At 50.1% G+C, this 14433-nt stretch overlaps 1 protein-coding gene across 1 annotated transcript in view; it reads right to left on the bottom strand.

Moving 5' to 3' along the window:
- Positions 1-14433, bottom strand: part of sytl3 (synaptotagmin-like 3) — a 224266-nt gene that overhangs the window by 4740 nt on the left and 205093 nt on the right. The gene's annotated exons all lie outside the window — the stretch shown is intronic.

The raw sequence follows: 14433 nt of genomic DNA on the forward strand, positions 1-14433 counted from the left end.
ACTGAATTTGAAACATTACTAACACTTTAATCCAGGAAACTCCTGTGTTACCACCCTAAGGTTTCTACAGATTTGCCTTATAGTGTCGTGTGAGTGGATAAAACTGTGGCAGATGGAGTTCAATGTTGGGAAGTGTAAGGTCATCCACTTTGGACTGAAGAACGATAGATCAGAGTATTTTCGAAATGGTAAAAAGCTAGGATCTGTGGAGGAGCAGAGAGAATTAGGAGTCCATGTACAGAAATCATTAAAAGCTAGTGTACAGGTACAAACAATGATTAAAAAGGCTAATGGAATGTTAGCCTTTATAACTAAAGGGCTAAAATATAAAGGGGCCGAAGTTATGTTACAGTTGTATAAAACTCTGGTTAGACCGCATCAGGAGTACTGCGTTCAGTTCTGGACACCTCACCTCAGGAAGGATATATTGGCCTTGGAGGGGGTGCAGCGCAGATTCACCAAAATGATACCAAGGCTGGAAGGGTTAAATTATAAGGCCAGGTTGTGTTGACTAGGCTTGTATTCCCTGGAGTATCGAAGATTAAGGTGTGATCTAATTGAAGTGTTTAAGATGATTAAAGGAGTTGATAAGGTAAATAGAGAGAAACTATTCCCTCTGGTGGGAGAGTCCAGAACAAGGGGGCATTAACTTAAAATTAGAGCTTATTAGACAATAATGGGATGATGTCGGGAAGCACTTCTTCACACAAAGGGTAATGGAAACCTGGAACTCTCTCCCTCAAAAAACTGTGAGGCTAGGTCAATTGAGAATTTCAAAACTGAGACAGACAGATTTTTGTTAGGTTAGGGTATTAAGGTATATGGACCAAGGTGGATAAATGGAATTGAGGTACAGATCAGCCATGATCTAATTGGTGGAACTGAATGTTCCTATGAAATGTCTCGGATTTGAGACACTCCAGCTCAGAGTCCTTGAGCTGGAGTGTGGGTTAGAGACACTCCCACACATAAGGCAGGGGAAGAAATTTCTGGATGGTTTACTCCAGAATACAGTCACACTTCAGAGGAAAGCACAGGTGCGGGAAAGGGAGAATGTAACTGTCACTCAGCAGGGTTGGGGAAACCTAGGAGAGATAGAGAAGGAGGTCCTGCAGATACTGGTCCTGTCCAACAGGTACAATGTACTTGATACCTTTGAAGATAAGGAGAAAGACTGTGGGGAGGATAGTCACAATGCTGACCCAGGTATCATGGGGCAGAGGACCGTCCGAAGGGTGGAGAAACAGAATTGAAACAAAGTAGTTAAAGGGGATTCAATAATTAGGGAGATAGATAGTATGCTCTGAAGCCACGATCGAGAGTCCCGAAGGGGATGTTGCCTACCTGGTGCCAGGGTAAGGGATATTTCGATGCAGCTGGAAAGGAATTTGGAAAGGGAGGGGAAGATCCAGTTGTCGTGGTCCATGTTGGGACCAATGAAATTGGAAAGAAAAGAGTGGAGGTCCTGCTGAGGGAGTATCAGGAGTTAGGAGCTAAATTAAAAAGGATAACAATCTCAGGATTATCACTCGAGGCACGTGGTAATTGGCATAGGGACAAACAGATCAGGAAGGTGAACACGTGTCTAAAGGATTGGTGTGGGAAGGAGTGGTTCCATTTCATGGGACACTGGCATCAGTATTGGGACAGGAGGGAGCTGTACCGTTGGGACGGGCTGCACCTGAACAGGGCTGGGACCAAGGTCTTAGTGGAAAGGTTAAATAGGGTGGTAAAAAGGACTTTAAACTAATAAATGGGGGGGAGGGGCGTGCGAGTTCAGTCAGAAACAATAGTATAATGATAGTTTAAAGATTTTAAAAAAGGAATAAGAGCAGAGTTCAGATTACAAATAGTGATATAAATACTCCAGTTGAAGGAAATACTAAAATAACTGAAGTAGTTACAACAGGAGTGACAAATACGAAATGTGTTAAGTTAAACGGTATGAGAAAGACAGCATCTGGGCAGAAGGACAGATTAGGGTCTCTTGCCCAAAGAAGAGTTTTACATACTAATGCATGAAGTATAAAAAATAAATTGAGTGAATTAAAGGCTCAAATACAACTTAGAGAGTATGACATGGTGGCCACTATTGAGAGATGGCTGCAAGCTGGTCACAATTGGGAGTTAAATATTCCAGGTTATAAGGTCTTTAGAAAGGATAGGGAAACTGGAAGTGGAGGGGGGTAGCCTTACTATTGTGTAATGACACAGGGTTAATTAGTAATCTCACAGTAAAGGATCCTCTGGGGAAGAGTGATCATAAGAATTTCACATTGCGTTTGAGAGTGACCGACTTAAGTCAGAAACTAGAGTTTTAAAATTAAATAAAGCCAATTACATAGTTATGAGGGGCAAGTTGACTAAGGTAGATTGGGAAATTAGATTAAAGAGCATGATGGTAGATAAGCAATGGCAAACATTTAAAGAAATATTTCAATATTCTCAACAAATATACATTCCATTGAGAAATAAAAACTCTACGGGAAAAGTAATCCATCCATGGCTAACTAAAGATGTTAAGGGTAGTATTAGATTAAAAGAGACCTATAGGCCCCAATATTACCAGGGAGGGGGGACGGCAGCGGCGGGGTGGGGGGGGGGCAACTGGGCGCATGGGTAACCCGCCCAGTAAAATCCGTCCGTTCCTCACGCGATCGCGGGTAAATTGAAGCCACTTACCGTGGCTTCGGGGTTTCCTGTCATCAACCTGCACAGCGGGCAGACTGCGCACCCGCATCACAGACTGTCAGCTGGAGGAGCCCTATTTAAAAGGGCAGTCCTCCCATGCTGCCCCTGGAGCAAACAACCAAAATTATAGAATGGACCAGCCCAGGGGAAAGGCTGGTCCCAGATTTACTGATGCCTCACTCTAGGCCCTACTGGATGGGGTGAGGAGGAGGAGGGTGTTATTTTCTACCCGGCGGACGGGAGGAAGTGGCCCATCTCTGCCACCAAGAAGGCCTGGCTCAAGGTGGCAGAGGAGGTTACCAGCAGCAGCAACACCTCCCGCACCTGGATCCAGTGCAGGAAGCGCTTCAATGACCTAACTAGGTCAGCCAAAGTGAGTACACTTACTCATTCCCCTACACTTTGTCTTCCACATCACCGCCCCCACCCCACAACTCTTTCAGCACTGCCAACACTACTCTATCACATCACTCCTCACACCCACTCAAACCTCATCCTCAACATACCTGCACTTACTCACCTCCCCAGTACTCATCCCACCACTACCAGTCAACCCAATCCTCATCCAATCTCATGGCTCTGTCTCATACTCACCCTCTGATGCATCTCTTTCACGGTCAGCCTCACCCAAACCAATGCATTCAGCGGTTGGCCACGTCACCATCCCTCACTCACGCCTCTCTACTTTCTGCCCCTATAGGAGAAGAGAGCCCAGAATGCACGGGAGAAGGTGAAGACCGGAGAGGGGCCGCAACATCAGGCCGTCCTCACGGACGCGGAGCAGTAGGCCCTGGAACTAAGCCGCACCCTCGAGTGCCTGTCCGTCGGGGACGCCGAGACTGGCACCCGACAAACGGCTGGTGACAGAACGTTAACATTCAACACTCACAATAGGAAATGATGTTAACATGCCTCGCCATCTTCAGCACCTCAGCATTTGTCATCATGCTTAATATTGCCTTCTGTTCTCTTACAGGGCCTTCAGCGACTGCCGTGACAGCAGAGGGCGATTCCTCAGAGGACCTGCCGGCCTCAGAGGGGGCACCGTCACATCTGAGCGAGCCATCCACCAGCGCAGATACACACACCTCGGTGGGTCCCCGTCCTCACTTAGTTGGGGTCGCACATGGTGAGTCACCACACACGTGAGCACAAGCAGACAATGGTGGCAGGGGCAGCTATGGAGAGTCCGTGTCGGTGGGAGCACTCTTCTCCATGCTATGCTTCACTCACTCACCTGATGAAGGAGGTAAACTCTGAAAACTTGTGATTTTCAAATAAAACTGTTGGACTATAACCTGGTGTTGTAAGATTCCTTACATCTGCTCAGCTGGACACAGATGCTGAACCCTGGGGGCCATCCATTAAAAGGAGAATGATCGAGGGGCAGCAGCGCATTTGCGAGGTGCTGGAACAAGTGCCACGTGCACTCTCCACAATCGCGCAGAGGATGGAGGAGTCCAATTCCTGCATGAGTGGAATAGTGGCACAGGTACAGGAAGGAATCTCTGAGATACTGTCACAGGGACGTGAGGGCATCTCTGAGATAGTGTTGCGGGTAAGTGCAGGAATATCTGCGATGGAGGGAAGGCTAGCCTCCATGGAGCTTCAAGCATGGCTCACCAATGAGACCATTGAAGCCCTGACAACGGCCATTCGGACTCAGGGTGAGCAACATTCTGCCTCCTTAAACAGGCAGGCGGATACTCTAGCACTGGCCATACAAGGCTTCACTCATGTCCTCCAAACTGTCGTCCAGGGTGGTAGGAGTGATGTGGGCCTTGCACAGGAGAGGGATGATGGTGAAAGGGGACATGGAAGTGGGGACGCCACTCAATATGCCCCCATGTCTCACCTGTTGCCCCCCCTCAACCAGTACCCGCAATGCTGCCTCCTCTCCAAGTGGTCGAGTCTGCTCCTGCACAGGTGCAGGCGGAGCAGTCTTTGGAGGGGCCCTCACGGGCACCGAAACCCAAAGCATCTAATAGGTCAGGGCATGAACAAGAGCAACCTGCCACTACCTCTGCTGCAGCCACAGAGGAAGCACCACATAGGAATACTCGTACATGTAAGGCGAAGGTTTTGTGAGCACAAAGGGGATGCACAAGGGTGTTTGATGGTTTGTCATGTTTTTTATTTATATTTGATTTTTGTTAATGGCACATTAAATATTATTATTGTCACCATTACTGCCTCGTCTTGGCCATTCTTGACTGGCTTGTGTAATAAGTCCCTTTCATGGTGTTCACCACGAACACCAACACTTGATGCCACCCATTGGGTCACCCTACAGTGGGTGTACGTGTAGCTGCACGACTATTTTGTGCAGGTGCCTATGGCTCAGCGCTGTGTTGTGGAGCTCCACGTGGCGGAGGTGGACGGCGTGCCTGGCGAGGCTGGTGATGTTGCTCGTCCTCAGATGAAGTGATGAATGCAGCTATGGCGCCCCCCCCATCCTGACGGTGTGAGTTTGAGGGGGTCCACAAAGTAGGTAAATGTGTTTGCACAGCAGAGTTTAGGGTATAAATTAAGAATTTTGAGTGGAAAGACAAAGGTGTTGCAGCCAAAACTTTGTCTGAAGTGACAGAGTGCCCTGCTGCAATAAATGAGGTTTTCCCCCCACCTGTCAAATAATCCTTTGTATCTCCCACTGGCTGCTGGCTGAAACACATCTGCTCCAATAGGGAGTGTTTCCCACAGCATGGGAAACACACTGAGGATCCTTCAAAATTGCACCCCTGCCAAAATCCCCACTCAATGAGGTCTGTCAAGTACCTCAACTATCTGACTAACTATCTAAAGCAGCATCCCGCCGGCTTTAATTGCCGGTGGGAGTCCCGTATTCGGGAGCTGCGCGCACGCCCATATGCATCACTGGGGAACCGGGAAGTCAGTGGGTTGGAGCCGGGCTCCGAACCCGCTCCGGGATTCTGCCATTTTAGGAGACCCCCCGCCCCCAACGCACCCACTCGGCCATCCGAAAATCGGCCCCATAATGTTGCCAAGAAGAGTAGAAAGCTTGAGGATTGGGAGAGTTTTAGAAACCAGCAAAGGATGACCAAAAAATTGATAAAAAGAGAGAAAATAGAATATGAAAGTAAACTAGCAAGAAATATAAAAACGGATCCTAGAAGTATGTAAAAAGAGTGTAGAAAAAGTAAATGTGGGTCCCTTAGGGGCTAAGACAGGAAAAATTATAATGGGGAATAAGGAAATGGCAGAGACAAATATTTTGCCTGTCTTCACAGTGGAAGACACAGAAAGCGTACCAGAAATAGTGGGGAACCAAGGGGGTAATGAGAGTGAGGAACCTAACGTAATTAATATCAGTAGAGCAAAAGTACTTGAGAAACTAATGGGGCTAAAAGCCAATAATTCCCCTGGACCTGATGGCCTACATCCTAGGGTTCTAGAAAAGGTGGCTGCAGAGATAGTGGACGCATTGGTGGTGATGTTCCAAAATTCCCTAGATTCTAGAACAGTCCCAGAGGATTGGAAGGTAGCAAATATAACCCCGCTATTCAAGAAAGGAGGGAGGGCGAAAACAGGGAACTATAGACCAGTTAGCCTGACATCAGTCGTCAGGAAAATGCTGGAATCCATTCATTAAGGAAGTGGTAACAGGGCACTTCATAATATGATTAGGCAGAGTCAACATGATTTTATGAAAGGGAAATTATGCTGGACAAATTTATTCGAGTTTTTTGAGGATGTAACTAGCAGGATAGATAAAGGGGAAGCAGTGGATGTAGTATATTTGGATTTTCAAAAGGCATTCGATAAGGTGCCACATAAAAGGCTGTTATGCAAGATAAAGGCTCATGGGGTTGGGGTAACATATTAGCATGGATAGAGGATTGGTTAATGGACAGAAAACAGAGAGTAGGGATAAACGGGTCATTTTCAGGTTGACAGGCTGTAACTAGTGGGGTGCCGCAGGGATCGGTGCTTGGGCCTCAGCTATTTACAATCTATATTAATGAGTTAGATGAAGGAACCGAGTGTAACGTATCCAAGTTTGCTGACAATACAAAGCTAGGTGGGAAAATAAGCTGTGAGAAGAACACAAAGGGCCCGATTTTACCAGGGGTGCGGGTTGGCAGCGGGTGGTCGGGCGGGCTCGAGGAAAACGCGCCGGCCAAATTGAGTGCGTTGCGCACGCGATCGCGGGATGATTGATGTGATTAGCCGGCAGTTACGGGTTCCGCGCTTCTCAGCTGCGTGCCGGCGGCCTGCGCATGCGCATTGACGTCTGAGCGATGGTTGCGCTCTATTTAAAGGGGCAGTCCACCAAAGCCCCTCCAGCCACAAACTACACTCCATCAAGGATGGAGGAGCACAGGGGTAAGGCTGCTCCCCGTTTCACGGACCACGCCCTCCAGGTGCTGCTGGACGGGGTCCGCATGAGGAGGGAGACGCTGTTCCCCACGGATGGAAGGAGGTGCCCTGCCAGCGCCACCAAGAGGGCATGGGAGGAGGTGGCCGCGGAGGTCACAAGCAGGGGAAACACCACCCGCACTTGGATTCAGTGCCGCAAGAGATTCAATGACCTCACCAGGTCCGGAAAAGTGAGTACACTAACGCATTCTGCATCACTCCGTCTTCCACATCACCTCAAACACCTCACAACCCCATCTCCACTGACAGTACTGCGCTCCCGCACCAATCCTCACAGCCACCCAACTATCATCCTCACAGTGCCTGCACGTACCCACCGTCCCTGTCCCCACTCGACCACTACCACACACCCCAATGCCCATACAATGGGATGGCCATGTGGCACACGCATCCTCCCATCCATCTGGCACACGTTCAACCCAATCACACCAATGCTTGAAGCGTCTCACATTGCAATCATCACTCAATAACGTTTTTGTGTTTTGCCCTCACAGGAGAAGAGGGCCAGGAACGCACGCGATAGGGCATGCACCGGAGGGGGCCCGCCACACGAGATGGCCCTGACAGACGCCGAGGTCGAGGCACTGGAGATCAGCCGCACGCTGCATTGCCTGTCGATGGCGGATGGCGAGTCTGGTTCTGGCGAAACGGCCGGTAAGGGAAAGCTGGCACTCATCACTCATGATCGTGAATGATCGTAGCATCACATGGCATATGCCGCACCGCCACATTTGGTCACATGCCTGATATTTCCCTCTGTTCTCTTCCAGGACCGTCTGCGATCGACGTCTCGGTTGAGGGCGATTCCTCAGAGGACATGCCCGTCTCTGAGGGTGCATCGTCACACATGAGCCTTGCATCCACCAGTGCAGATACACACACCTCGGTGGGTCCCCCCCCTCAGCTAGTTGGGATTGCACATGGTGAGTCACCGCGCACACATGAGCATGAGCAGACCCTGGTGGCAGGGTCAGCCGCGGAGGGTCCGCGTCGGTGGGAGCACTCTTCTCCAGGCTTTGCTCAGCCGGACCCAGATGCTGAACCCAGGGGGCCACCTGTCAAAAGGAGAGTCGTCGAGGGGCACCAGAACATTGCTGAGGTACTGGGAGAGGTGCCACGCGCACTCTCCACAATCGCACGGAGGATGGAGGAGTCCAACTCCTGCATGAGGGGAATGGTGGCACAGGTGCAGGAGGGTATCGCCGAGATAGTGTCGCAGGGACGTGAAGGCATCTCTGAGATAGTGTCGCGGGTAGGTGTGGGAACGTCTGCGGTGGAGGACAGGCTAGCCTCCCTCGAGCGTCACGCACAGCTCACCAATGAGTCCATCCAGGCCCTCACAACGGCTGTTCGGATTCAGGGTGAACAACATTCTGCCGCCATCAACAGGTTGACAGATACATTGGAGGTGGCCTTGCAAGGTCTCACCCACGTCATCCAAACTGCCGTCCAGCAGGGTGGAAGGGGTGATGTGGGCCTTGGCCATGAGAGGGAAGATGGTGAACGGGGAAATGGAAGTGTGGACGCTACTCAAGGCGCCCCCAAGTCTCACCCGTTGCCCCCCTCTCAACCAGTGCCCGCAATAGTCCATCCTCTCCAGGTGGCCGAGTCTGCCCCTGCACAGGTGCAGGAGGAGCAGTCTGTGGAGGTGCCCTCACGGGCACCGAAACCCAGGGGGCGTCGGCCCAAAGCATCTACCCGGTCAGGGCACGAACAGGAGCAACCTGCCACCACCTCTGCTGGAGCCACAGGGGTAGCACCACGTAGGGGGTCCCGAAAACGAACGCCTAAAGTTCCGTGAGCACACAGGGATTGCAACAGGGTGTTTGTCGTTTTTTTTAAATTTTCTACTCTTTGAATGTCACCACAAAATAAACTCACTTTTTCTCACCAATGCTGCCACCTCTTGTCCATAATTCTGCGGCTTGTGCAATATGTCCCTTCCCTGCGCCTCATCATGACGACGACCACCCCGTCCCACCCATTGAGCATAATCCAGTGGGTGCAGGTGTACAGGCACCACTCTTCTGTGGAGGGAGCCTGTATGGACCCTCGTCTGTGCACGTTATGACATGTGAACGCCTCACACAGTGTGATGTTAGGAGAACCGTTGGCATATGAGTGCCTCCCTGGCCTGACGAGCACGCAGGTGAGCCGGTGTTCGGCGCATGGGTCGTTCCTCCTCCTCTCCCTCTTCCTCCTCCTCCTCTTCCTCCTCCACCTCCTCCTCATTGTCGTCCTCAATGTGGGTGGCGGGTGTGCATGGGGCCTCCTCCAGCTGCACCCCTCTCTGTAGTGCCATGTTGTGCAGGGCACAGCAGACAACTATAATTCGTCCCACTCTGAATGGCGTGTATTGGAGCGCTCCCCCGGAACGATCAAGGCACCTGAAGCGCATCTTGAGCAGCCCTATAGCCTGCTCAATTGTAGACCTGGTAGCAATGTGGCTGTCATTATACCGACGCTGTGGCTCGGTAATGGGGTTCCTCAGAGGTGTCATAAGCCACGTGTGCAGGGGATATCCCTTGTCGCCGAGGAGCCAGCCGTTGCCGGCATTGGGTGCGTGGAAGAGGGGCGGGACGGTGGACTCCCTGAGGACGAAGGCATCGTGGCAGCTGCCAGGGTATCTGGCGCACACGTGTAGGAATCTCTGGCGGTGGTCACAAATGAGCTGGGCGTTCATGGAGTGATACCCTTTCCTGTTGATAAACAGCCCTGGCTCATGTGGAGGTGCCCGTATTGCTATGTGGGTGCAATCGATTACACCCTGCACCCGTGGGAAGCCAGCCACAGCATGGAATCCAACCGCCCTCTCCGTCTGGCTGCGCTCATCCATGGCGAAGTTGATGTAGGTCGAGGCCCTGCGGAACAACCCATCGGTGACCTGCCTTATGCACTTGTGTGCAGACGACTGACAGACCCCGGTGATGTCCCCCGTGGCACCCTGGAAGGATCCGGAGGCGAAGAAGTTGAGGGCAGTGGTGACTTTGACGGCGACGGGTAAGAAGATGCTGCTTGGTCCATCCGGGAGCAGCTCGTCATTGAGGAGGCTGCAGATGTCGGCGACTACCTGGCGAGTGACTCTGAGCCTCCGTATGCACTGCTGCTCAGAGAGGTCCATGAAGCTGAGCCTCGGTCTGTAGACCCTGTGCGGAGGGTAGTGCCTCCTGCGACGCATCTCTCTCTGCGGATGCCCTCCATCCTGCTGTGCAGGTGGATGTGCCGCAGCACCGTGTTGTGGGGATGCATGTCTCTGAGGCGGACGGCGTGGACTGCGAGGCTGCTGAGGCTGGTCATGCTGTTCGTCCTCCGAGGATGTCAACGCAGCACCCATCTGGCAGGTTTAGGTTTGCGGGGTTGTGCACGCTAGAAAAGTGTGTCCTCGCACAGGGGTTGGACTTCCACGCCGGTGAATCTTCTTGCTTGGAGGAGGGTGGTGGAGGGCAGGCGTTGCCCAATGTTACGGAGTGTCCTCCTGCGTTGGTGAAGGCTCTCCCCCCCCCCACCTGTGGAATGCACCTTGGCAGCTGCCACAGGCTGCTGGCTGCAACACGTCCGTTGAGAGTGTGAGTGGTTCCCCCAGTATGGGAAACAGTCTCATTTCACTGTAAAATCCGACACCTGTTAAATAAACAGCTCAATCAGGTCATTTAATGACCTGAAATACCAAGATAAATACACTCAAGTGGAACCCCGCTGGCTTTAATTGCCTGCGGGATTCCCACCAGCGGGGCCAACGCACGCACCCCCGCACGTCATCGCGCAACCAGGAAGTGGGCGGGATCGAGGCGCGATCCGGTCCCGCTCCTCGAAACCGGGATTTTAGAGGCCCCCCCGCCGACAACGCACCCGGAACCGGGTGCTAAAATCGGGCCCAAAGAGTCTGCAAAGGGATATAGTCAGGTTAAGTGAGTGGGCAAGAAGGTGGCAGATGGAGTATAATGTGGGGAAATGTGAGGTCATTCACTTTGGTAGGAAGAATGGAAAAATAGAATCTTTTTTAAATGGTGAGAAACTATTAAATGTTGGTGTTTAGAGACTTGGGTGTCCTCGTACAAGAAACACAGAAAGTTAGCATGTAGGTACAGCAAGCAATTTGGAAGGCAAATGGCATGTTGGCCTTTATTGCAAGGGGGTTGGAGTACAAGAGTAAAGAATTCTTACCACAATTTTACAGGGCTTCGGTGAGACCACATCTGGAGTACTGTGTACAGTTTTGGTCTCCATATCTAAGGAAGGATATACTTGCCTTAGTGGTGGTGCAACAAAGGTTCACTAGATTAATTCCTGAGATGAGAGATTGGGTAGAATGGGCTTATACTCTCTGGAGTTTAGAAGAATGAGAGGTGATCTCATTGAAACATATAAGATTCTGAGAGGGTAGATGCTGAGAGATTGGAGAGTCTAGAACCAGGGGGATAGTCGCAGGATAAAGGGTCGGCCATTTAAGACAGAGATGAGGAGGAATTTCTTCACACAAAGGGTTGTGAATCTTTGGAATTCTCTACCCCAGAGGGCTATGGATGCTGAGTCGTTGAATATGTTCAAGGCTGCGATAGATAGTTTTGGACTCTGGGTGAATCAAGGGATATGGGGATCAGGCAGGAAAATGGAGTTGAGGTCAAAGATCAGCCATGATCTTATTGAATGGCGGAGCAGGCTTGAGGGGCCGTATGGCCTACTCCTGCTCCTATTTCTTATGTTCTTATTGATTAAAGATACTATTACAACATTAGTAAAAGAGGATATAGGCAAGGGAAAGCAATTAGCAGAGACTCTATGGTTAGAATTGAGGAATAAGAGAGGACTTAATACTGTAATGGGAGTTGTCTACAGGCCTCCTGATGACAGCAAACAAGTGGCAGAATGTATTAATTCAAAGATTAGAGAGGCTTGTAGCAAAAGCAGAGTTGTTTTAATGGGAAACTTTAATTTTCATATAGATTGGGAAAAGCAGAGTAGCTCAAGTCAGAAAGGTAGTGAATTTCTTGAATGCATTCAAAATTGTTTTCTGGAGCAAATGTTCTAGAACCAACAAGAGGACAGGCCATACTAAATTTAGTAATGAGTAATGAGCCAGACCTAGTTAATAATCTAACAGTAAGGGAACGTTTATCTTACAAGGATCATAATATGATCAAATTTAACGTTAGGTTTGAAAAGGAGAAACGTAACACAGTTACTAAGATTCTAGATTTTAGTAAGGCTAACTTTAACAGGATGAGACAATTCTAACCATAGAGTCTCTGCTGACGACAGCAAACTGGTCAAAACTGTTATTGAGTAAAACTACAGATGAACAGTGGGAGGTGTTCAAAAAAGAATTTAGCTTAATACAGGACCAATATCGAACCCTAAAGTGCAAGAGATCTACCTACCAAATAAAACAGCCATGGTAGACAAAAGAGGTGAAAGATAAGATAAAACTAAAGGGAAGAGCATACAAAAGTGCAAAGAATAGTGTAGATCCAGGGGACTGGGAGAAACATAGAGAACAGCAAAGGAAGACAAAAAAGATAGTAAGAGCTGCAAAAAGGGAAAATGAAAAGAAACTTGCGAGGGATATCAAGATTAACACAAAAAGTTTTTACAATTATATTAGAAGAAAAAGGGTGATCAAGGGTAACGTGGGCCCTTTAAAAACAGATGCAGGTAATATTGCAAATGAAAATAAGGAAATGGCAGACTTGTTGAATAATTACTTTGTATCAGTTTTCACAGTAGAGGAAGAGGATAATATACCCGACATTCCAGGGAAACTGATAATGAATCAAAGTCTGGAACTCACTAAAGCAAGAAACCTGCATTAGAAAAAATAATGGCACTAAAGACTGACAAATCCCCAGGACCTGATGGTTTCCACCCCTGGGTTTTAAAGGAAGTAGGTGAGGAAATTGCAGATACTTCAGCCATAATCTTTCAAAGCTTTCTTGATTGGAAAATTGCAAATGGATCTCCATTATTTAAGAAAGGTGAAAGAGAGAAAGCCAGGAAATTATAAACCTGTTATTCTAACATCTAACATAGCAACATAGCAACAGGAGTAGGCCATTCAGCCCCTCATGCCTGCTCCGCCATTTGATAAGATCATGGCTGATCTGTGATCTAACTCCATGGGCCCAATTTTACCAGGGGTGCGGGTTCCCAGAGGGTAGGCCAGCAGGCGCGTGTGAAATTAGTGGGTTTCCCGCGCGATCGTAGCAGGCAACCCACTAATTGGAGCCACTTACCTGCTCCTCCGGGTTCCGCACTGCTGATCAGCGCATCGGGCGGGCTGCGCATGCGCAGTAAGATCTGTCAGCTGGAGGCGCTCTATTTAAAGGGGCAGTCCTCCACTGACAGATGCTGCCACAAACTGAAAAAATCACAGCATGGAGCAGCCCAGGGGGAAGGCTGCTCCCAGTTTAATGATGCCTCACCCCAGGTATCATTAGATGGGGTGAGGAGGAGGGGGAGGACAGAGATCTTCCCCCCGGCGGCCGGGAGGAAGCGGCCTGCCTCTGCCACCAAGAAGGCCTGGCTCGAGGTGGCAGAGGAGGTCACCAGCACCACCAACATATCGCCCACCTGCATACAGTGCAGGAGGCGCTCCAATGACCTCAGTAGGTCAGCCACAGTGAGAACATGTAGTCTTTCCCCTACACTCTGCCTGCCACAACACTGCCCCCACCCCACATCTCCTTCGGCACTGCCAACACTACTCTGTCACATGACCCCTCATACCCACTCAAACCTCATCCTCATCTCACCTGCACCTGCACCTACTCACCTCGCCAGTACTCACCCCGCCACTAACACGCAACCCAATCCTCATACAATCTCATGGCTTTATCCCATACTCACCCTCTCGTGCATCTCTTTCACGGTCAGCCTCACTCAACCTGCCACCGCCTGTGCTGCAGCCACAGGGCATGCATCACATATGTGCAGTAGGCAGCGTAAGGCAAACGTGTCGTGAGCATGAAGGGGATGCACAAGGGTGTTTGAGGGTTTGTCATGGTTCATACTTCTATTGAATTAAAGAACAACTCACATCACACATTATATTGGCACCACAACTGCCATGTCTTCGCGAATCCTGTCCGGTTTGTGCAATAATGCCCGCTCCTGGGTATCCCTATGAGGACCCACCACTGATGCCACCCAGTGTGTCACTGCAGAGTGGGTGTAGGTGTATTTGCAGGGCTCATCTGCGCAGACGACTGAGAGACACCGGGGATGTCCCCGGTTGCAGCCTGGAAGGCTGTGGAGGTGCCCTCACGGGCACCGAAACCCAGGGGGCGTCGGCCCAAAGCATCTGCCAGGTCAGGGCATGAACAGGAGCAACCTGCCACCACCTCTGCT

The sequence above is a fragment of the Heptranchias perlo genome, chromosome 8 (genome assembly GCF_035084215.1).
Source record: "Heptranchias perlo isolate sHepPer1 chromosome 8, sHepPer1.hap1, whole genome shotgun sequence".
Lineage (NCBI taxonomy): Eukaryota > Metazoa > Chordata > Chondrichthyes > Hexanchiformes > Hexanchidae > Heptranchias > Heptranchias perlo.